Below are 21,783 nucleotides of genomic sequence, written 5' to 3'. Positions count from 1 at the left end.
GCCTTTGTAGAGAATCTCTGATATGCCCACACAAACCTGAAGTTGATGGGGATTGAATGGGGAAGAGGAGACAGCACAAGGGATTTCTCAAGAGCTCTGGAAATCTCTTATATGTCAGATTCCACATAGACGAATTCATCCCTTCCAGTGGCGAGCACACTGTTCACAGGCAAATGACCTGCTGCCCATACGTCCAAAGTCCCTCTAAGAGTAAACAGCTGTAGGAATACTGAGCTGCTTGTTTAAAACACAGTAACACACGTTTCTTTAATGTCAAACTGGAAGGAAAGAATAGGCCTATCCCTTAAAAGAAAACATGAAAGCAAGGCTCAGACCAGTTACAGATAAGGAAGGTAGGAAAGGCAGCTGAAGAGGGGAAATACCAAACTGTAGGAATGATATGAATGAATGAAAAGAGAAAAAACATGTGGGAGTGGGGGATTTAAGGGGGAAATGTTTTCACACTGTTCTCAAGGCCATGAGCTGACCTATTTGTTGCTAAACCCAACAGTGCCTTTTGTTTTCATTTTACTAAAACTGTAGCTTCTACTCCCTGATTCCTAAACAGCTCCCTTCCCCAGGTATCTCTCCAAGAGACACTCTCTGCTCTAGTGTACTTCTCCAATTCTTTTGTCCTCTCCAAAGACATCTCTTCAGTGTCTGCTTCCTGAGAGGTTCTACTCTCAGTTTCCTTGTTTTTTCATCTTCCTTCTAGGTATCTCGTCATCAAACACTGATGGAACCTCTAATCTGGGGAGGAACCCAAGAGTCACCTGATTGTGCTTCCTCCTTCTCTTCTCTAAATTACCCAAAGCCTGTACAATCTATGTAATCTGTCTACTGGTTGCATTAGCTCTTACTTACATGACGGCACCAGCATCCTGTTTCCGTGCCTCCAATCTTGCTTTCCTCCAATCCATCCATCAAACTGCTGCTGATAGGGCAATTTCCAGAAAATCCTTTAAATGGGATCTTCTGCTTGCCTGCTTTCTCTGGCTTCTTAATATTTTCAAGATCAAACCCAAATTTTCTTTCAAAAATACCCGGCTCCAGCTGACTTTTCTGGCCTCATCTCTTGCCACTCCCTTTTCCTCCAGCTCCATTCTCCGGTCATATTGGACTTAGTTATAAAACCTTCAAGACAGCTGGGCTTTTTTTTTGCCTCCTGGATTCGGATAAGATGCTCTGTAGGTCTGACCATTCTATTCGTCCCATAGGCCTCAACTTAGCTACATTCTCCTCAGTGACATCTTCCTTCCCCTCAAAGGCTAAGTACTCTTTTGGAAGTGGTAACATTCTATGCAAAAACAGCATTATAAAAAGTTATTTTGGGGACCTTTAATACTGGGGAAAGAAGAAATATTTAGCAACAGCATTATCTGGGTCACAGGAAAAAAAAGAACTCATTCTGATAGTGAAAAACCTCCCCTATGGCTAAAAGGGTGTTGAGAAAACAGGCCAGGATTGTAGCTCTTGAGAACACAGATGAAGAATGGTATTTCATCAACTCCTGAGGTTTCCTGTATTTGTTTATAGATTTTGTTTTGAATACCTGTAACACCAAAGCCCACCACAACATCTTAGGAAGTTACAATATAATAGTGGTGACAGAAAAGATCCATTTCGTTCACTAGGCTTGAATGGTTGATATTTTCTCCTTCATACATTTTCTTTCTAGTTCTTAGTGGTCTGGTCCTTATTCATGAAGTATTCCAAGAAAAAGAATTATTTTATACTTTCTGTCAATGAGTGCTTAATAAATGCGAGGATCTCTGTCCTCAATCACACTTCCCAGATTTGAAATGTGAAGAATAAGAAAAAAATGACTTCACTTGACTGTAGATATCTTTTATCAAATCTTACCTTAAAGTCACTACCGTCATCTATTTGTATCCTTTCTTAACGGGTCAACAACTCAGTAGAAGGGAAGAGACTAGAGAAAAAGAGGTTTTTAAATGAAACAATAACTACTACTTAATAATCACAATACTTCCTTTTCCCAGGGAAGGTAGTAGCTAAGTAAGTTAGTATGCTTAGTGCATAAAACTAGCCTTCTGAAAGTTACTGAAGAAGGCAGACTCTGAGGTCATGACACCTTAGACTTCTTTCCGTGTTACGTGTATGTGTGTGTTTGTGTATATTTAAATGTTCCCAATGTGTGATATATTGCAAGGAGTATACAACTTTGCAAAAGACTTAAAATTTTAAGACCTAACTGTACAAAATAATGAATAGGGAGAAACAGAGAAATTGGGAAACAGGAAGGAAGACCATGGGGAAAAACTGCATATTGTTCCTTTTCCTCCTAAGCTGCATTTTGATAAGACACATTATCTTTGTAAGGACAAAGATAAGTCACAGCCAAAAAGAACCAAATCTTATTTTGTATATGTGGGTTGTTAGAAATAAGGTTACAATTATAAAGACTTGGGAGACCATCTAGTTCAGCTTTTTCAAAACACAGAAGAAGCAGAAGCATTAGAACAGGACTGGAATTCTACTGAATTAGACAATCAGGCATAAAATCAACAAGAATTACTTAAAATACTGAATTATATAATCCTTTAGTTAGTTGAAAGACTCTAGAAATAAGTTGAGTTATCTGCAGATTTTTTTCTCTTCCTTTTCAACACACCCTCTTCCCCATAGAAAAAATTACGGACTTCAGTAGCAATTCTTAGCATGCATTTGCAAGGGTGAGAACCTGAAAAATGAAAAAGCTCTCACTGAAAATCTCTTCTATCCAAAGCCTTCATTTAAAAATTTTTTTAAAATGTTTATTTATTTTTGAGAGAGAGACAGAGCACAAGTGGGGGACGGGCAGACAGAGACAGGGAGACACAGAATCTCAAGCATGCCCCAGGCTCTGAGCTATCAGCACAGAGGAGGACACGGGGCTTGAACTCATGAGCTGTGAGATCGTGACCTGAGCCGAAGGTGGATGCTCAACCAACTAAGCCACTCAGGCACCCCCAAAGCTTTCATTTTAAAAGTGATATAATTAAGGGGCACCTGGGTGGCTCAGTCAGTTAAGCATCTGACTTCAGCTCAGGTCACGATCTCACAATTCGTAGGATCGAGCCCGGCATCGGGCTCTGCACTGACAGCTCGGAGCCTGGAGCCGGCTTCGGATTCTGTGTCTCCCTCTTCCCCGCTCGTGCTCTGTGTCTGTCTCTCAAAAATAAATAAACATTAAAAAAAAAATCTTTAAAAAAAAGTGATATAATTAAGGTTCTGCAAAGTGAAATGCTTTGCTCAAGACCACACGCACAGCAGAAAACCAGAGTGCTCTGATCCTAAGGAGAGGCTCTTACCATTTCACAACTGCTATCAATTTAGATATGACGACTCAACTGCAGAAACTATATAGTTACCATTATGATGGACTGCCCTGTGTAAGAGAAGAGACCAGAGATCAGGACTAACACCTGGGTTTCCTTTCACGTTTTTATCCTGGGCATGTTTCAAGGACTAGATTCAGGTTTGGTAAAAAGCCATTTTTATTTTAGCTACCAAATTCTTCTTTTTTTCAGCTTTTTAAACTAGAAATACTGATTTTATGCTACTCTCTTCATTTCTTCAGCAAACGGATGACTTCTTGCAACACTGCTTTCACTGCCCACCTCCCAACTTGACTCTGTGCCTTTTCTCCATTCTATATTGAGAGATGAAAGTGCTCAAGGTACTCAAGACTTCCAGAACTAGCCTCTCTTACCTGTACTGTAAGAGCCATTTTGGCATGTGAGCTAGCCAATGCAGCAGGTCATGTTTCTTTATTATTTAAAACGTTCCCCCACACATGTGTTAGACAGGATGGCTATAGAACTTTAATGTGCCTACTGATCTTATCTGAAGGTTAAATAAGCTTTTGACAAAAGTGCAAGCCTCTGATGCCCCTACATAGTTTGAGGAAGTCAAATCCTTCTCACTTTTTTTTTTTTTTTTAGTTCTCAAAAAAGTTACCACTCACAGACGACAGAATATAAGCTTTCCTGGTATCATTCCAAATGTAGCTTTGTTGCTTTCTAACATGTTTTTTATTTTGTTTTTAATGTTTATTTATTTTTGAGAGAGAGAGAGAGAGAGAGAGAGAGAGAGAGAGACATAGTGTGAGTGGGGGAGGGGCAGAGAGAGAAGGAGACATAGAATATGAAGCAGGTTCCAGGCTCTGAGCTGTCAGCACAGAGCCCAAAGCAGGGCTTGAATTCATGAGCTGTGAGATGATGACCTGAGATGCTTAACCGACTGAGCCAGCAGGCTTGAACTCTTGAACTGTGAGATCATGACTTGAGCCGAAGTCGGACGCTTAACCAACTGAGCCACCCAGGAGCCCTGTGGAGCCCCTGTTTTCTAACATTTATAATACAGTATTGAAGTAAAAATTCCATTTGAAAGTTGAGATGGGGCAGGGGCATCTGGATGGCTCAGCCAGTTAAGCGTCCAACTCTTGATTTTGAGTCAGGTCATGAGAGTTCATGGTTCATGAGTTCAAGCCAGGCATCATGCTCTGTGCTGACAGCACGGAGCCTGCTTGGGATTCTCTGTCTCCCTCCTCGTGCTCTCCCTCTCTTTCTCTCTCTAAAAAAAAAAAAAACATTAAAAAAAAGGAAGTTGAGATGTGGCAGATCTTAGGGACTGTGAGCTATTTTATAAAGATTTATTTATTTGTATACAAAGTTATTATCAAGGCAATTTCTTTCCCAAGTGGATTAAATACCTCCAATATACTCAATACACTTTCCACTGGCTGGGAACATCTTTGGTTCTTGGATAGGAAAATGGTAAACAACGATTTCTTCATACAGCTATCTAATTTCTTCCAGAAAAGGCTGGCTGTGGTATCCTACAACCTGCATTTTTCTTTGTATTCCTGACATCGCTCTGTGGCTCCAAGATCCACCAACAGGGTTCTCTTTCAATAGGTCAAATAGAAGGCCAATGGCAAAAGTAAACTGCACACACAGATATACAATAAATGTTGAAAAATAATACACAAGCATCTTAAGTAAAACACTAGTCTACTGGTATAGTTGCAGATCAAGACAACCAGGGGTCTGAATCCTGGTTCTGCCATTAAATATGTGAATTACAGCAAGTTATTTAATCTCCTATTGTCTCAGTTGCCTCATTTTTGAAAGAGTGGCTCCCTCATAGAGTTGATGTGAACAGTAGATGAGTTAATATATGTAAACAGCTTAGAATAGTGTCTGGCCCATAATAAGGGTTATGTAAATTTATGCCATTGATATTATCAGCCATAGTCCAAATGAGGGACTAGTCATCAGGCAAATCAGGGTCCTGAAGCTCACCTCATCCTTTACTCCTGGACCCAAGACATGCAAATAGGAAGGGTTTCTCTTTAGGGGGTCTGACTTCCCTTTTCTGTACTTGGTGTATGACACCTTGTATGCTAATATCTCTCTCTGTCCACCATACTTCTTCCTGTTAAATACTGAGCTCATGACAGAAAGTGACAAGTTGACTGCTTAGTCCCATCTTTTCTGGTTTCTAATTCAGTAAAGAATAGCTTCAGTTTCTCATGTTCCATCCTGTAACAACATGTGAGACTCTACCAAGCCAGAATTCTCAGATGCTGTAGACTAGTGGCTTTAATACTCATTTTCTCAGCTCCACGATACACACACATTACCACTTCGACAACAACAAAATACCAATACATAGAGAGATACACTTTTTCCCCAAGGTCAGGAGAAGAAAGGCTAAATGTCAGCCTTGTAGATGGAGGTGTCAGGTGGCTAAAATAGACTCTACTGTAAATAATAATCCTGTGTTAAAAGACATTGACTGTCAACAAAAGATGGCATTTAGCAGACTTAATTCAAAATTTTCCTGTGATTACACTTCAGGAGATCAAGGTCTCCACAAGACCAAAATACTGGCTATTGGGTGCTGAGACTTATTTTCAAGTTTCCTACCTTTTTTCCTCAGTGCCTATTATGTGTAGAGCATTGTGTTATGATCTGAGCAAGATTTAAAAGAAACAAAAACAAACAAACCAAACAGTCCTGATCCCTAATGGGCTTCCTAACTGGGCAACATGGGAGAAGGAAGATGTATGTGTTCCATGGGACTCATAATTAAGATGATACAGGAGCCCCGCAAAAAGAATGATTTGATTTTCAGCATTTCCAGGTGGGTGGGCTTTCCTACACCACAGCACTCCCAGGTCGTGTGTCAGCAGTGATCTGAGAAGAAACATCAGACTCTCTCAGCCAGGGTAAGCATGTGGTTTGAACATATCCCACAGGTGGTTCTGACATAAACCACACCTTTTCTAGGAAAAGACTTCATTAAAAAAAGGTGGCAACTAAACTGGCTTGGAAAGATGAAGAAGATTTCAACAGGTACAGGAAGATGGGGCATAACAGGTTAAATAAAGGCACTGTGTAGAAATAAAGCAGGGAGGAGGAAAGTGAGTTCTCTGTTGGGAGAACAGCAAATATGCCAGCTGGCTGAGGTTAGATAATGTAGGGCTTCAAATGCCATGATAGGAATTGGAAATGTATTCTGGAGACCTGTGGTTTTCAAATTTGTTGCTTCCAGGAGCAGCCGCACTCCAATGAGGTCTTTTGGGATCACTAATCTCTCTGCTCCCTCCCTACCTGAGATTCAATTACAGAAACTGCACTTCTGTTTACACACACACACACACACACACACACACACACGTATAGATTCAGCACATGATTTCTTTGAATAAAGGGAGGCCAGTGCTGAACTGCTTCTGGAAAAGAAAAGAAAAGAAAAGAAAAGAAAAGAAAAGAAAAGAAAAGAAAAGAAGAAAGAAAAGAAAAGAAAAAAAGAAAGAGAGAAAGAAAGAAAAAAGGAAGGAGGAAGGAAGAAAGAAAAGAAAAAAGAAAAGAAAAGAAAAGAAAAGAAAGAAAGAAAGAAAGAAAGAAAGAAAGAAAGAAAGAAAGAAAGAAAAAGAAAGAAAAGCCCAGGTCCCATCCCAGACTATTTCAATCAGAATTTAATGAGCACCTAGGGCTGAGAACCGCTATCAGACTATGGAGTCACTGAGGGCCTCAAAGTGTGGTCCAGAGAACAACAGTATTATGCAAACCTATTGGATCAGAATTTAAAAAGATCTCTGGATGACTGATATGTATATTAAAGGCTGAGAGGCGCTGAAGGAAGGTTCCATGTGATATAATTTACTGATCATCTTCTATATGTCAGACATGATGCTAGGTACTTTTTGTACTTCTGTGAACCTTGGTTTCCTTATCTTACCTGTAAAAGGAAACTTTACATTGTGGGGGCTTTATTAAGAATTAGATAAAAAGTTTCAAGTACAGTGCTTGGCAAAGAATGTTTTAAAAATGGCAACTGTTACCATTAATACATATTCCTTTAAATGACTGCCTTTCTACAAAATTACTGTTATCTGAAACTGAGGCTCAAAGAAGTTCAATGGCTGGACAAAAATTACACTGTAAATGGTGGAACTGAGCTTCAAACCTAGGAACGTGTCGTTCAAAAGCTCATCTTCTTTCCCACACAGCTCTCTGGCATCAAGGCTTAGTGTAGACTGGAAGCAACACAAACAGAAGACAAGGCAGTCCTGATGAACTAAGAGGTGCTAGCATCAGCCCCCACATTTCTGCGTCAGAGATGAGAACTGGCCAAAATCACAGGCAAGTACCAACAAAAGGCAGATGTGAGTTATGTGAATCCCAACATCATGGAAACATTCAGCCACTTAGCTAATATTTGTATAGCATTTGGTTAGCATTTAACAATATTTAGTCTCTAGACAGGTTTACAGAGTTCACAAACAACTTTTGTATGTATTATAGTCTTTAACCTTCACCACAACTAGGTAAAATGGGATTATTATTCTAAAATGAAATCACTCCATTTTTTTCTCCTTTTTAAGGGCCTTTATTTAATAGCACAAACCTGGATTTCTTAACACATTATAGAGGCTTTCATGTCAGGCCTTGTGTTTAAGAAAAATCCAGATTCTCAATGACATGCACAGAGTTCATCTCCTACGCTTCTTTCTTCCTTCAGCCCATCGGCGAAGGTCAGAAGTAGATGGGTTTTTGGTCAAAGGAAATACGACCAGGGCAGGTAGCACAGGTCTGGCGATCTTGTTTGCTCCAGTGAGGGAATGAAAGGTACCTGACTGAACTCTGGGGGTTCTTGGCAGAAGTGGTGCCTCAGCTGGAGGCGAGTTTTTTTTTTTATTTTTTTTAACGTTTTTTAAATTTATTTTTGAGACAGGGAGAGACAGAGCATGAACAGGGGAGGGTCAGAGAGAGGGAGACACAGAATCTGAAACAGGCTCCAGGCTCTGAGCTGTCAGCACAGAGCCCGATGCGGGGCTCGAACTCACGGACCGCGAGATCATGACCTGAGCTGGAGTCAGACGCCCAACCGACTGAGCCACCCAGGCGCCCCTGAATATTTGACTTTAAAATAGAGTCATCTACCCAATTGAATACTACCAGACATTCCAATCACTAAACTAATTTTGTTGCTCTGATCCACAACCTCCAGCTATCTTTTGATTTCAATTTAGCTTCTCAGTAGGCATGCCTATAGGGAGAGAATGTACTTCTCAAAGGACATGAATGTCCAGTCCCCCGGGCACTGATAGTCTTCATCACAAATATAACCATCACTCTTTTTCTTAAAAAAAAATTTTTTTTAACGTTTATTTATTTTTGAGTCAGAGACAGAGCATGAACGGGGGAGGGTCAGAGAGAGGGAGACACAGAATCCGAAACAGGCTCCAGGCTCTGAGATGTCAGCACAGAGCCCGACACGGGGCTCGAACTCATGGACCACGAGATCATGACCTGAGCCGGAGTCGGCCGCTTAACCGACTGAGCCACCCAGGCGCCCCTGGAGGCGAGTTTTTAAGAGACCAGTCCCACAAACACCTTAGGGGAGAAGAGAGAATGAGCAACCAAACAGAAGACTAAGACGTTGCTTCCTGGCTTTTGGTGTATTCATAAAATCTGAGTTATGTCCCCTACCTTGCACATCATTTGTGCCAATATTTCTATGAGGCATCCTTAGGAGTCCACAAAATTCCTGACTCCATAGCTATAAAGAATACACGTTTTAAAAAGGGAAGCACATGAATGGATCTAGAAACATTTTGCAGGGATGGAGCTATGACGGCACTTTCCTACCGCCTAGTTGACCAGGCACAGCCCATTATGCCCTTGCTTTCATCGGAGATTTTGTAGTCTGCCCTTGTAAAACATTTATAGAAGTGACTTCCAGCACTCAACTTAGTGATTTAATATTATACAAAGTTCATTAGTCATGGTATCTACATCAATTCTCTACAGACGCTATTATTACCTCTCAGGTTTCAGCCATTGCGTTCTCTCTTTGTAAGCAAAACAAACACAGATTTTATTGAAGATTTGCAATTTAAGAACCACCAATTTGTAGCATCCCTTAATAACTCCTGTCAATGTAGGCCGTCTTTGAAGGATTCAGTGGTTTTTGCTTTTGGCAGTGCTACAGTGGTGGAAATAACTTACGCTGCCCGTGCCCATCGTACAGTGTCTGCTAACACGTAGGGTTGCTGGCTGCCAAGCAGATTTAATTTACCCACTTCTCAGCTTGCATTAACCTTTGAATAATAAAGCACAGCTGAGGCTGCTGTAAGAAACAAACCGAGGAATGAATAATTAAAAGCACCTTCTCAGCCTTGGAAAGACCAATCCCTAACCATTAGGGGAGATTTAATTGTGACTGAACCAAGCATTAAAGAGGCTAATTGTATTCTTTATAAACTGAAACAAATGCTAAGGACATAGTGTGACTACAATATCTGTAGTATATGAAAAGCAAAGCGCTGAAAGCGCCCCATAATCAGTTCAGATGAAAAAAAGGGAGAGGAGACGGATTCTAAAGAAAAACAATTACTTCTAAAGATGGGCACTCGTGCTGTCTACATGCAGACCAAATTGCTACTACTTATAAGAAGCTATTATTCACGTAACACAGGTGGACTGGCTAGAATAGCATCTGAAGGGATAGAAATGTTAAAGCTGAAACAAAAGGTTGAGAATAGAATAGATTACAGGAAAACCCTATCTCCTTTGAATCTGTCAAGTGCTTATGCCAGCTGGGATTCTTCTTTGCTTTTGATGGATTTCATTTTCCTCTGGGAACCCAAATCTAATGTAGCTGTCATATTTATGTGTTAAGATCACTAAACAGTCATTGATATTTTATATACTTGCTAATACGTTGTTAATGCTTAATTCTATATTCAAACCAAAGAGTGACCTCTTTATCTGAATGGTTGGAAACGATGATCTGTTTCTAGACCTCCGGCAAAGGGCAGGACATCCCCCTAAATCAAAGAGGGCAGTTTCCCCTCATTAGTGACTTTAAAGTATGTGTTTTTAATACTTCAAATTAGGAAGCTTTTCTTGTACTTAAGTTTATTTTGCTAAATTTAAGGTCTTTTTCTCTACCTCTGTTCATAAAGCCATTATTGTCAATGCCCTTCTCATAGTAACCTTTCAATTACTAGGAGGTAGGCAGGTAAACATTGTTTTTCTGTACTAAGCAATTTTATGGCTTTTAAAATGGCTTTAGTTTTCACTTTTATGCTTCTTTTAATTCTCTGAATGAACTTCTCTAATTTCTGATATATCTAACTTAGAGATGACTCTTTGTATAGAGTAGGTAAAAGATGACCAAAAGATGGTCACAACTGGATTTACCATTTTAGTACAGACCAGCTTCTCATTTGGGAGAACAAGAATACTATTTTTTTTGTTATATTCTTAATATTTTCCTTATCACATCAATTTTTGATATAAGAAAACTAACTGCTGGTTTATTAACTGCTGGGACTAAAAATCTTAACAGTTCTATTTGTAATTAATCACCACTGGAAACAGTTCTCATTACTCCTGTTTCTTTTGAACATCACTATACCCTCGCCAACACCTTCCAGCTGTCAAGTACTTGTTTAAATTTCCTTTGGTGTTCAGTCTATTGTATTCTTCTCACAGTTAGCCATTTTGTAACACTTGGTTTCACTCCAGCCCCAGCAAAATAAATGATCCCTACCCCTGGTTTCCCATAGGCCATGACTTCTGTCTCCGTGACAGCACTTACACTAGGTAATTTTGCTGCCTGCCTTTAGTGGAATGGAGTCTCCTGGGGGCAGGCATTACGTCTTACTCATCTTTATACCCTAGTCAGCTGCCATGGTGTCTGGAACACAGCAGATCACTCAATGTTTTTCGATTCAACGTGAATTCACAAAGAATTGGCGCTTGTAACAGTGCCAACTGAGGAGGGAGTAGATACTGAATAAACATAGGATTAGCTTTTGGGGGGGATTATTTTATTTTAAACCTTTTAATTTTAAAAGTTATAAATTTATAGAAACATTGCAAAGATGGTTTAGAGTCCTCATATACCCTATAGCCAGTTTCCTCTATTATTTTTTATTTTTTATTTTTTTTCAGTTTCCTCTATTATTAACATTTTACAGTAGTATGGTACATTTGTCCCAGTTAATGAGCCAATACAGGTATGTTGCTATTATTAGAGTCCTTAGTTTATTGAGATTTCCTTAGTTTTTTATCTAATATCCATTTCTTGTTTCAGGATTCCATTCAGGATACCATATTATTTAGTAGTTGTGCCTTTTCATAATGCTCCATTCTTTAAAAACATTTTTTTTAATGTTTATTTATTTTTGAGGGAGAGAGACAGACAGACAGACAGACAGACAGAGTGTGAGCAGGGGAGGGGCAGAGAGAGAGAGGGAGACACAGAATCGGAAGCAGGCTCCAGGCTCTGAGCTGTTAGCACAGAGCCCGAAGCAGGGCTCGAATTCATGAGCCGTGAGATGATGGCCTGAGCTGAAGTCAGACGCTTAACCGACTGAGCCACCAGGCGCCCCAATGCTCCATTCTTTTTTAAAAAACACAGTCATACCTCATTTTATTATACCTTGTTTTATTGCACTTTGCGGATACTACGTTTAAATTTAAGGTTTGTGGTGACTCTGACTGAGTCACAAGTCTGTCAGCACCATTTTTTTCCAATAGCCTGTGCACACTTTGTGTCTCTAAGTCACGCCTTGGTAATTCTCACAATATATCAAACTTTCCTATTATTATTATATTTGTTACAGTGATCAGTGTTCTTTGATGTTACTATTGTAACTGTTTTGAGGCACCACGACCACACCCATATGAGACAACAAATTCAATTGATAAATACTGTGTGTGTCGTGACTGGTCTACTGAATGGCCATTGCCTGCCTCTCTCCCTCGCCTTTGGCCTCCCTATTCCCTGAGACACAACAGTGATAAAATCAGGCCAATTAATAACCCTACGATGGCCTTTATGTGTTCACATGAAAGGAAGAGTTACATGTTCCTTTAAAAGCTGGAAATGATTAAGCTTAGTGAGGAAGGCATGTCAAAAGCCGAGATAGGCTGAAAGCCAGGCTTCTTGCAGAAAACAGCCAAGTTGTAAATACAAAAAAAAGTTCTTAAAGGAAATTGAAAGTGCTGGTCCGGTCAGCACATGAATGATGACAAAGCGAAACAGCCTCATTGCTAATATGGAGAAAGTTTTAGTGGTCCAGAAAGCAGATTAAAGCAGCCACAACCTTCCATTAAGCCAAAGCCTAATCCAGAGCAAGGCCCTATCTGTCTTCAATGAGAGAAGGGAGAAGGCTGCAGAAGAAAAGTTGATTGCTAGCAGAGGTTTGTGTACAAGGTGTAAGGAAAGAGGCCAACTCCGTAACATGAAAGTGCGAAGTGAAGCAGCAAGTTGTTCACGCAGAGGCTGCAGCAAGTGATCCAGAAGGTCTAGCTCAGATCATTAACGAGATGGCTATACTAACAACAGATTTTCAATGTAGAACAAACAGCCTTACACTAGAAGATGCCATCTTGGACTTTCATAGCTGGAGAGGAAAAGTCAATGCCTACCTTCGAAGATTCATAGGACAGGCTGACTCTTTTGTCAGTGGCTAATGCAGTTGGTGACTTTAAGTTAAAGCCAAAATTCACTGACCATTCCAAAAATCCTAGGGCTCTCATGAATTATGTTAAATCTACTCTGCCTGTGCTCTATAAATGGAACAACAAAGCCTGGATGACAGCTCATCTATTTACAACATGTTTTACTGAGTATTTTAAGTCTACTGCTGAGACCTACTATTTGGGAAAAAACAATTCCTTTCAAAATATTATTGCTCATTGACAATGCACCTGGTCACTTAAGAGCTCTGATGGAGATTTCCAACAAGATTAATGTTACTTTCATTACTGCTAACACAACATCCATTCTGTAACTCATGAATCAAGGAATCATTTTGACTTTCAAGTCTTATTATTTAAGAAACATATTTTGTGGGGCGCCTGGATGGCTTAGTTGTTTAAGTATCTGACTTCTGCTCAGGTCATGCTCTCATGGTTCATGAGTTTGAGCCCCATATCAGGCTCTCTGCTGTCAGCACAGAGCCTGCTTCAGATCCTCTGTCCCCCTTTCTCTGTGCCCCTTCCACGTTGCTCTCTCTTTCTTTCTCAAAAAAGTACATTTTGTAAGGTTACAGCTACCATAGATAATGATTCCTCTGAGGGATCTGGGCAAAGTACATTGAGAACTTTCTGGAAATAATTCACCATTCTAGATGCCATTAAGAATATTCATGATTCATGGGAAGAGGTCAAATGTCAACATGAACAAGATAACCGTCATGGATGACTTTGAGGGGTTCAAGACTTCAGTGGAGGAAGTAACTGCAGATATGGTGGACACAGCAAGAGAACTAGAATTAGAAGTGGAGCCTGAAGGTGCGACTGAACGGCGATAATCTCATGATAAAACTTTTAACAGATAATGAGTTACTTCTTATGGGTAAGCAAAGAAAGTAGTTTCTTGACATGAGTTTACTCCCGGTGAAGATGGTGGGAACACTGTTGAAATGGTAACAAAGGATTTAGGGCATCACACATAAACTTAGTTGATAAGCAGCAGCAGCGTTTGAGGGGATTGACTCCAATTTTGAAAGAAATTCTCCTGTGGGTAAAACGCTATCAGCCAGCAATGCATGCTGCAGAGAAATTGTTTGTGAAAGGAAGAGTCAATTAATGTAGCAAACTTCATTGTCTTATTTTAAGAAATTGCCAAGTCACCCCAACCTTCAGTAACCGCCATCCCCATCAGTCAGCAGCCATCAACATCAAGGCAAGACCCTCCACCACCAAAAGATCAACTTGCTGAATGTGAAGATGATGGTTAGCATTTTTTAAGCAATGAAGTCTCTTTTAGTTAAGGTATATGCATTCGGGTTTCTTTTTCAGACATAATGTTACTGCTTACTTAATAGACTACAATACAGTGTAAACATAACTTGTATATGCATTGGGAAATTTAGAAATTAATTTGACTCACTCTATTGTATTACTGGCTTATTGCAGTGGTCTGAAACCAAACCCAGAGTATCTTGGAGCTATGCTTGTAATAAAAACTTAAGTAGAGAAACTGAGAGAGGTGTTATGGAATACTTGGTACTATCTTTGCAACTTTTCTGTAAATTTAAAGTTATTCCAAAATAAAAAGTTAACTTGTGCTTGCTTCAGCAGCAGATGCATGAAAACTGGAACCATATAGAGAAAATTTGCATGGCCCCTGCACAAGGATGACACACAAGGTCATGAAGCCTTCTGTATTAAAAAAAATAAAAATAAAAACTGACACTGAAAACAATAAAAGCAATATCTTGAGTTTCCTTAAAAAAATCTCTATGTACAAATGTTCAGCTTGCACATGTTTAAATTTTAAATGTAAGTCTATGATTACTCATCTCTCTATATGGAAGTTTTCCCCAAACAGTGCCAAATGCTTTACCTTAGCTACATCCTAGTTTCATTAATCACCCTGGTAATATGACAGTGCTCATGAAAGATATTAATAAAATATCAACATTTAAAATTACTTGCATTCTGGGGAGGAGAGGCATGGGGAGAGGTGATGGTGGGGATATTTCAACTGGATCTGCTCTGTAACTCAAGTTTAAGTGTATCAATTCAGTATGCTTGATCCTTTGCTCCCCAGACGCTCAACCTCTCCATGTATATTATTATTCATAATGTTACTAAGCTCAGTGAAAATGGATATACAGTAAAAGAAAAGTTAGCTGGCATGCCAATGACTACTTTCCAGTGTATGAGATCATGATATATAAGGAATCCAAAGTACCTTCTCAAAGCCATCTCCCCTTTATCCAAAGACTATGGATAGGCTGTGTCATTCAAGATTTTGTTTGAAGCAAATATGCCAATCGAATACTCCACAGCAATGAGACAAATTCCTCCGAAATAGTTAAGATACGCTCAATGGTCACTTATCAGTTTGGTAGGCTTCCACACTCCAAACTGTCCAGATATCCATCCCTGTAACTTCCTGTAAGCAAGAGTGGAGGCAGTACCAGAAATGCAGTGGAACTACTGAGAGCTAGTGAAGCCACTTCTTAACATTGCAGTCTCAAACTTTCCTTGTTAGATCTGTCTATCAAATGTCTATCCATGAAGATATAAAGGAGGTCAGTACGGGATGGAAGCTGGTAACAATAAAAGTATTTGAGCAACAGTTACTTGTTCCCTCATACCTTCACATTTGACCATATGTGTGTATGCGTGTGTGTGTGTATACATACATACATACATACAGAGAGAGAGAGAGAGAGAGAGAGAGAGAGAGAGAGAAGGCAGTGGGAGATAAAGAAACATAAAAAGTTAGGAGTAAAAGAGAGGTTTGAGACCAATAAAATGTGACAAGGTAGATTTACAATTTACAATTCTTAAAAAAATTTTTTTAATGTTTATTTCTGAGAGAGAGAGAGAGAGACCAAGTGAGCGAGCACGGGGCAGAGAGAGAGGGAGACACAGAATCTGAAGCAGGCTCCAGGCTCTGAGCTGTCAGCACAGGGCCCGATGCGGGGCTCGAACTCATGAACCATGAGATCATGACCTGAGGCAAAGTCGGACGCTTAACCAACTGATCCACCCAGGTGCCCCTATTATTCTATTTTTAAAAGCTGGAAGAATTGAATTCTCTTGTCCTACTCCAGTTCAAGCCCTGATAAATATAAAATCCAATTTTGTTTAAATAAAATAAATTGTGTAACATATAAAAGCAGAGCAGCTATTCAACAACAACTACCTGAAAAAGCGGAGCAGGATTGTAGGGTGGAGGCAAAAAAAAAAAAAAAAAAAAAGATTGAAAACTACCCAGCTGTAGGATTCTTATATTATTGAATGGACACCAAAACAGAGAACGTCAGCTTCATGTTCCTCAAAGGTAATATAACTATCAAACTGCTAGCTAAATATTAAGAGGACAACTATTATGCTATTTTGCAGGCATGTTTGACTTCCTTGAACTGCCCTCCAGCAAACAGTCAGAGGTTTTTTGTCCCAAGTGAGTCACTTTCTCACTCTTGCTTCTGACTCCAACAACCTGCTTGGGGCACAGTCTACTCCACATCGATACGTGTAATTTTTCTTACATTGGATGATGAATATTCTTCATTTACAGAGGGTTTTATTTTTTAAATCCGAGGAATGATATCTTCATGAATATAAAAGAATAACTATACTATAAAGCTCTTCTCCTTTTCTTTCTCCCAAAAAGGCTGTGGTAGATCAAAACATACAATCTACAAACTGTCATGTACAATCTCAGTTTACCACAGAGTAACTAAAACATCTCCAACAGATTTGATTTACATTTAGTTTAGTGTACCATGATTTCCTCTTTAAAAAAGTATTTTACTCTCTATTAACATGAAGAAAAGCTCAAAATATGTCAAATAAAAAGGGAAAAACGATGTAAAATTAAATCAATTTACTTGTTTATTTATTCATGCATTCGACAAACATATTCTAAGCTCCGTCTATGTGTTGGTCACATAGGTAATGTGTATTTAGCACTGAACAAATCCAAACTCACTTTATATCCTGGTGAGGAGAAGATAACACTAAGCAAATAAAAGTAAACACGCAGTTTGTCTGACAAGAACTATGGTGAACAATAAAAAAAAGGGTTGGTAAAGGCAGTGATTCCAAATTATTTTTAAAAACAAAACAAAAACTAGACCACATATGTGGAACATTTAGGTATTACTTTATGACATTTATCAACTTCTGTAAGTTGTAGTTTTCCACTCCAAAAACAATCATGTAAAAGCTCCTAAAAATATATTAGCACACGACAGTCTGTTTTCTCTGTGAAGTGTGATATTATTTTAACGTTCACAGCTGGCTAAGGATTTGTAAAATATCAAAAGAAAGGGTCCCAATTCATGTCAGATTTCTATTTTAGGCTAACAATTTATTCACTGCAAATACAATTACACTGTTTATGACCAGAGCATGCTAAATATTCACAATGTAATTTTTTAAATTACAATTTTGTTAATGATTACACCTCTTCAGCTAAACATTAAAATAAAGACAGATACAATGTCTTTTTTAAATAAGATTTTTCTTTTTCTTTCTTTTTTAATTATTTTCAGAGTGAGAGCATGTGTGAGAGCAAGTAGCAGAGGAGCAGAGAGAGAGAGGAAGGGAGAGAGAATCCCAAGCACTAAAAGTACAGAGCCTGACACAGGGCTCAAACTCACAAACTGTAAGATCATGACCTGAGCCAAAATCAAGAGTCACATGCTTAACTGACTGAGCCACCGAGGCACCCCAAGACAGAAAATGTTTTTAGCAAAAGAAACAGTAAGGAATTTAACCCAAATTCCAGAGTGAAATTATAAACTCTGGAAGTTATCAGTTAATGTCAGAACATTCCAATTTGGTTATTCCTATAACTTTATGTATGATGCAGGTAGCAGCAACTCATAGTACACATGGATGTATTATAACAAGGAATAGCTTGTTAAACATTGAACATAGTAGAACAAAAATCAAATGGTTTAGATTCATTAAATTTAAGTTGTGGGTCAATATCTTTTAGTAGTTTTCTACTACTAATTTCATAAATCTTACGGTATATCAAGTATAATAATTACATTCAATGTCTTTGCTCAAAGAAACACTGTCAGTATTAAGAAAATAACTGAGCTGTCAAAACACCAACATTATTTTTTAAATTTCAAAAACAGCAACAAACAAGAACCTCAGGGACAGGTCATAAGCCCCCTGGGTAGCAGACAGAAAAGCAAACCAATATTGATAAAAATATGCTGGATAAAGGAACAAAAATCCACTTTACAAAGAAAATTGGTTTGCTGGGTTATTTAGGGAATGCAAACAACAATATGGGAAGGAAAGGAAGAGGCATGCGAGCTTCAAATACTATAAAATAGTTGATAACTCATATAGTGAATGGGAATCCTTGGGTACCCCACGCTTCTGATTTGGTTGGTAGTAGTCCATTTGTAAAGCCTCCAAAGTCACCACAGACAAAACAACCCTCTAATTTTAAATTTAGACTCTTATGTAGATGGCAAATGACAGATCAACTCATGCATGTTTAAAACGACTCAGTTTGTTGTAGACACATTAAAAGTATCCACAGACTTACTTCTAATGCCCAGCTTGCCCACTCAGCGACCTTGTATGGCAATTAAGGTAAGTAGCAGTTGAGAAGGGTCTATGTTTTGGTAGTAATGATATTATCACATATAAGCATATTTCTCTTCGAGTAAACATACATAAATGTGTTCTTCCTTTTATTAAAACAGTCTCAATGCCAGGAAAAAAATGAAAGACCTTCTACGTTTGTAAACTTGGCTCCCATGGATTTCAAGACAGTTGCATTTTTAACTGAAAAATCCAGCACAAAACAATTGAGATCTGTTTCTGTTTCATGGTTAATCATACTTTAGAAATAAACTCCTGAAAAAGTTCAAACTCATATCTTGGCAGGTTCCTGCTTCTCCATAAACCCTAACTGATTTAAGTTTTGAGTTATTGATTTGAATTTTAAGGAATTTATTTTATCCAATTAAACTATGGCATATATTAATAATGAAGTTACAAATACAGAACAAGAGAAATATATTAAGAACTGAAATGCTGCTGAAGGACTTCACTTAGAAAAATGGTTTCAGACACAGAAGCTCTGAGATGGTTACTTTCAGGGAGTAGGAACAGTGAAACTAGAAGCATACCAAGAACAGGAAACTCCAGATGAGATCCTGATAGGTTTGACTGGCATTTGTGATACTGTAACGGAGATTATCAAGAGGGCTGGAAAAATATCAGTTCTCTGAGCAAAGCAGTGATGAGTAGATAAAAATATACCTACCTGTGATGATAAAGTAAAGGCAAGGAAACAAAGATAATTATCACACTACTCCTAAGAAGGAATGTTATGGGAAGGAGAGACCAGAGGCTGATATGGACCAGAAAGGGACCAAACAGTGAGAAAGACACTGAGCAGAGAACCCAGATTCAATCTCAAAATGGGTGGTCACCAAGATGATGAAAGAGAATACCCAAAAAATACATACACTCAGTAGTGTTAGGGAGATTTTAAGTGTTATCACTCCCCCTTTTTTAACTTGTTGCCAGCATTCATGAACGTTAAAATTCTGTTTCTCTGCGTATAAGTAACAAAGGTAGATTTAGAAGCTATTTGTATCAGTGGTAGGATAATTAACAACGATGTTAACTGGAATTTTAGGCATTACATCTAGAAAACAAAAAATAGTAAGATAATGTTTTGCATTCCCAAGTTGCCTACCAGATAAATTTGTGGGCCTTCTGGGGTTTAGCCACCTGTTCTTAGGCAACATTTAAGTACAAATGTATTTTTATAATAAAGGTCATTGGATTTTTTTTCTCATTTATCCATTATAATTAATTCAAAGTCACTGTAACCAGATGTAAAGGTAAGAATTACACACACAACCTTCAGAAATAAAGAAAAAGAAAATCTTTTCCCAGTCTCTAAAGGAAAAAAAGAAAACTCAGAAAACTTTCCTAGGAGTTATCACAGAATTACTGAAGGTAAGGTTCTTTTCAAACATTTAAAACTTTGGGAAATCTGTGTTTCCTTAACTCAGTATGCTGGAAAAGGGCTATTCTATTTATTGCAAAAGTTCAAGAGAGTTTATATATTTAATTTTTCAGAGGGCTAAAATCTCACCAATGAGATAAGGATATGGTATGGATCCCAAAAGCTAGTTGTATCCTAGCTTTAGTTCCACTGCAGTGAACTTATTGTTATAACTAAGTAGGGTATATTAATTCATCCATTCAAAGAAAATGCAGATGCTAGATCCTGGGGGCATGGTGGTAAGGCACAGCCGCTCTTCTTGAGTTTCACCATTTAAGGGGAGAAGACAGACAAGTTAAGGGATAATTACAGTGTATTATGATGGATGTGGTCTGTCTTAGGAATAAGTACAGAGTACTTATGGAAGTAAAGAGGAAAGCCTCCTCAACCAAGCTGTGAGAGAGGAGATCTGAAAGATTCAAGGAAGTTACCCAGGAGTAGGGGAGAGTGGAAGAAAGGGCGGGGAAAGAAAAGGCAGGTAGGGGAAGAGCACCGGCCAGGAGGCAACAGAGAAGAGGGTTTCTTTCAGAAAACTAGGCACCATGCGGTGCTGTGGCAAAGGGTGAGGCAGGAAAGGTAAGCAGGGCCAGATCAAGAAAGCACCTTTTATGCAGTACTAGAATGGATTTGTCCTGAGGACAATGGAATCACAAATAAGTTTTAGAAAGAGAAGTGAACATGAACATATTTTCACTTTAGAAACATCAGTCTGACAGCAGTGAGGAAGGGGCTGAGACTGGGGACATGAGACCAGTTAGGAGGCTTTATGGTATTCAGGTAGAAGATGATGGTGGTAATGAAGTCTGAATTCTGGAGCCGAGACACAAAAGGAGCATGTTGAATCTGAAGGACCCGTAGGATGTCCAGGTGCAGATGCCCAGCCAGCTGCTGCAGAATAGATTTGTGAGAAAGCAGTAAACAGTGCACCTTCAGAGGCCCAGGAGTACAACACGTTATATGAGAACCAGCAGTGAGAATGGTGAGAAATTAAAAGGGTGTTCTAATGAGAAACAGTCACTGACATTTAAAAGTATGGGCATTAGATGAGGTGACTGAGAAAGAGCAACCAAATAAGGAAACTCCAGAGAGCATGGCATCACAGAGGCCAAGAGAGAGGAAAGCACTTGAAGGGGGATAAAAAAGTCAACTGTAACATACTGCAGAATGGGAGAGAAAATGACACTGAGAATGGTCCATGAGTTTGAGTAAAAACTGATGTTCCTGACTTTGGGAAGAACAGTTTAAGTGAGACTACTGGCATCGTGGATTGTGGATTAAGGAAGGCACAATATAAGAGATTAAAAGAAAGACAATGTGTTTCTCCTTCTGGAAGTCTGGATGGGAAGGGGCAGAAAGGAATGTGGCCTGAAGAGGAGGCAAGAGGGGGCAGAATACGAAGCAGGCAGGCAAGAGGGATGATGAAATCACCGACAGAAGCACTGAAACCTCTTCTACTGTGATAGGAAGGTAGAAGAGGAGGAAGGAAGACGGGAGACTGAGGTTTTAGCACAATGTTAGTACCACACATGTGGAAACAGCAGTTTGAGCCTAGACTGCCACCTTGGTTGTGTCATCATGGGTAAATCTGACTGTATAAATCAAAACTTTTCTGGTCCTCAGTTCACTCTCATAAAGATGAGGATATGGTGCGTTAGATACCCTCTAAAGCCCCTTCAGTAATAAAGTCCATAATAACAGGTCATAATCGCATGAGGGTTTTTGCTTGTTTTT

The 21,783-nt window shown here is 39.0% G+C and overlaps 1 protein-coding gene and 1 non-coding gene across 6 annotated transcripts in view; one reads left to right on the top strand and one right to left on the bottom strand.

The window, feature by feature from the left end:
- The window catches only part of UBE2E2 (ubiquitin conjugating enzyme E2 E2), a 369,725-nt gene that overhangs the window by 96,103 nt on the left and 251,839 nt on the right, over window positions 1–21,783 (bottom strand). The gene's annotated exons all lie outside the window — the stretch shown is intronic.
- Window positions 14,610–14,712, top strand: LOC128777452 (U6 spliceosomal RNA). Its single transcript, XR_008422712.1, has one exon. It is a non-coding gene; the product is annotated as a U6 spliceosomal RNA (small nuclear RNA).

This window comes from Panthera pardus, unplaced genomic scaffold (assembly GCF_024362965.1).
Source record: "Panthera pardus isolate Hobbes unplaced genomic scaffold, ASM2436296v1 HiC_scaffold_16, whole genome shotgun sequence".
NCBI classification, from domain to species: Eukaryota; Metazoa; Chordata; class Mammalia; order Carnivora; family Felidae; genus Panthera; species Panthera pardus.
Note: the sequence above shows the minus strand (reverse complement) of the source record. Positions and strands in the feature narration are given on the sequence as shown.